General features: G+C 47.5%; 1 long non-coding RNA gene across 1 annotated transcript; it reads left to right on the forward strand.

Moving 5' to 3' along the window:
• The first annotated feature begins 234 nt into the window (after positions 1 to 234).
• Positions 235 to 3198, forward strand: LOC132383392 (uncharacterized). Its single transcript, XR_009508655.1, has 2 exons — positions 235 to 317; positions 399 to 3198. It is a non-coding gene; the product is annotated as an uncharacterized LOC132383392 (long non-coding RNA).
• Positions 3199 to 3618: the final 420 nt, after the last annotated feature.

Raw genomic sequence — 3618 nt, forward strand, 5'->3', positions numbered from 1 at the left:
AACAATACAAGGACAACAAATATCCACGGCCTGACATTCAGCAAATACAGACAACATAGTGATGCACCATCAATTTTATTGACTGGAAGAAGGAACCAGGAGTGAGTGTCCATCATACTATGTCCTGGAGACTGAGGCCGAGCGTCAGGCCTCAGATCGCCTTTATACAGGGGCCTGTGGGAGGAGCCACAGGAGCAGTCAGCAGGGGGCGTGTCCCGACAGGCACATAGTTCACCACACATAGTAACTGACAAAAGATCTGTTTTAGAATCGACCCCTGTTTGTGACAGACTGTGTTGGTTATTGATGCTTAGGAGGTGCCTAACGGTGACTCTTTAACTTGCATCTGCGGAAACAGCTCTATTTCCACCTTTAATATCTCTATTTTTCCCTTTCAGGGTTCTCTTGAAGACCCTGACCTGGAGTTACACGCTGATTACGGTTCTTTGTGGGAATGGGACCCACTCTCAGGGTTTCACGACTGGCCGTTATTTGGAACGCCAAGGGCACGGCCCAAGATCTTCACTCACCTTCAGAGGTTCGAGATTTGCTGGCTCTAGAGATGGGGGTGGGGGAGGTGGGAAAAACGAGAGGTCGGTGTCTGGGCAGATCGGTGTGTCGCAGGAGATGGAAGATCTCGGGCTGTTTGCCCAGAGACCCGAGATCTTTGGGTACAGAGCTCGGAAGAAGCGACGCGACAGACTTTTAACAACGTAAACCAACGAGTTGTTTGTTACGTCTCCCCAGTCACTGTGAAAGGGAGGGAGAGAGTCTGTGGTATGTTGAATGCTGGCTGAACAATGTTGACTTTGGAGTAACTGCAAGTCTGTGTCTTTGCTGTTGCTTTGCTCACACTTGAGTTCTCGGTGGCGGGTGACGATGGGGGAGGGGGGATTGTTGCTTGCTGCTGTTTATGCGCAGGAGGGAGGGGTGCTGAGCGGGGGACTTTGGAGTTCTAACATTTAGTTGTAATCCATTCTTTGGGAGTACTCCTCTGTTTTAGTTGCAAAGTAAAACCATTTCAGGATATATATTGTATACATTTCTCTGACATTAAGTGTACCTTTTTGAAAACGATGGCTTTCATAGAATGTCTCAAAGACTCATCTTTTATCTTCTATAATCTTTGTCTTTGATGTAACCAGTCAGGATACTTTCAACAGTACATCTGTGGGAGTTAGTGAGAATATTAGGTAACATGGCAAATTTCCTTAAGCTTCTGTGCTTTCCTTGTGGTGGCATCAATGGGCTGCGTCTGATATCCATTGCTCATTTCTTGTTGCTGGTGATGAGCTGTCTTTTTGAACCATTACAGTGAAGTGGAGAACTTTGTAGTGAAGGCATTCCTGCTGTTGGGGAGGGAGTTCCTGGGATTAGTGCTGGGTGTGTATATTCACAGGTCAGAATGCTGGGCAATGTCCAATGCAACCAGCAGATGGCAGTTGAAGCCTTATTCCTGGTGAACACGCAGATCCAGTAAAGAGAGCATCCCATCACACTCTGGGCCGATGCGGAAAAACGGAGAGCACGTCCTAACATACACAACGCATTTCACTGTGTGTTACTATGTACACGTGATGAATAAATCCGTATCTGAATCTGAACTTTGATCGACCGAGAATCTGCTGGAAGAACTCAGCAGGTCAAGTAGCATCTGTGGGTGGAAGGCACTTGTTGCGTTTCAGTCCCTGCGTTGGGACGGAACCGCTGAGTTGCTCCAGCAGGTGTCTGTCGATCCAGATTCTAGCATTTGCAGTCGCTTTTGTCACCAGACGAAACAGCATGAATAGCAGCGATGCTGCACTACCAGATGAGCTCAACGCCTTCTGTGCTCGCTTTGAAAAGGAGAACACAACTACAACTGTGAAGATCCCTGCTGCACCTGATGACCCTGTGATCTCTGTCTCAGAGGCCGATGTCAGGCTGTCTTTAAAGGGAGTGAACCCTTGCAAGGCAGAAGGTCCCGGTGGAGTACCTGGTAAGGGTCTGAAAAGCTGTGCCAACCAACTAGCGGGAGTATTCAAGGACATTTTCAACCTCTCACTGCTAGGGGCCGAAGTTCCCACTTGCTTCAAAAAGGAAACAATTATACCAGTGCCTAAGAAGGATAACGTGAGCTGCCTTATTGACTATCAGCCAGTAGCACTCACATCAACAGTGATGAAATGCTTTGAGAGGTTGGTCATGACTAGATTGAACTCCTGACTCAGCAAGGACCCAGACCCATTGCAATTTGCCCATCGCCACAATAGGTCAATGGCAGATGCAATCTCAATGGCTCTCCACATGGCTTTAGACCACCTAGACAACACAAACACCTACGGCAGGATGCTGTTCATTAACAATAGCTAAGCATTTAATACCATCATTCCCACAATCCTGATCGAGAAGTTGCAGAACATGGGCCTCTGTACCTCCCTCTGCAATTGGATCCTCGACATCCTTACCGGAAGATCACAATCTGTGCGGATTGGCGATAAAATCTCCTCCTCGTTGATGATCAATACTGGTGCACCTCAAGGGTGTGTGCTTAGCCCACTGCTCTACTCTCTATATAAACATGACTGTGTGGCTAGGCACAGCTCAAATACCATCTGTAAATTTGCTGACAATACAACCATTGTTGGTAGAATCTCAGGTGGTGATGAGATTATTGAAATATTGATTGAATATCCGCTGGAACACCCTCTCACCTTAAATAAACCTCCTCAAGTGTTTGAGGATTCTGCCCCGGGAAAAAATGCTCTCAGCCATTTCGTAATGTCGTGCAGAGGATGAAACTGAGTTCTTTTTGAAGGCTGGCATCTGTGATGGTGGGGTCTCAGGATCATTCACCCAGTACTTCTGATTGAACAGCCTTTAACACTCTGAAGGAAATAGAGTAATGGAAGAACTCAACAGGTCAAGCGCTCCTCGCTTTGCCCGGCCCTGCTGCAGAACCACAGAGCTTCAATCAGATCCAGTGGCTGGGGGCTGCTCATCTCTTTCTCTCACACACAGTTGCTGTGGTAGCGTGAGGTGCTGGCAATCTCACATGGGGTACAAGTCCAAGTGCAAGCAAGCAGCCAGTGTTCTGACATAGTAAAGTCTTCCCCAACAGTATTCAGCCCCATAGCTAAGAAAGGAGGTGCTGGCATTGGAGAGGGTCGAGGGGAGGTTTCTGAGAATGATCCTGGTAATAAAATGATTAACGTATGACTCAGGCTCTGTACTCACTGGCGTTTAGAAGTATGGGGGAGCATCCCATGGAAAGCTACCAAATACTGAAAGGCCTAGGAAAAGTTTTCAAGTACGGGAGACCGAGAACCTGAGGGCTCAGCCTCAGAATAGAAAGGTGAGGAGGAATTTCCTTAGCCAGACAGTGGTGAATCTGTGGAGTTCACTGCCATAGACAGCTGTGGAGGCTAAGCCAATGGGTAGAGTTAAAGCAGAGGTTGATAGGCTCTTGGTTAGTCAGGGTGTTAAATGTTATGGGGAGAAGGTAGGAGAATGGGGTTGAGAAAGACAATAAATCCATCGAGAGGGAACTCCTGAGCAGACTCGATGGGCTGTATGGCCTAGTTCTGCTCCTATATCTCCTGGTCTTATGGTCTAACATGAAAACCCAAAGAACTGCAG

The sequence above is a fragment of the Hypanus sabinus genome, chromosome 30 (genome assembly GCF_030144855.1).
Source record: "Hypanus sabinus isolate sHypSab1 chromosome 30, sHypSab1.hap1, whole genome shotgun sequence".
NCBI classification, from domain to species: domain Eukaryota; kingdom Metazoa; phylum Chordata; class Chondrichthyes; order Myliobatiformes; family Dasyatidae; genus Hypanus; species Hypanus sabinus.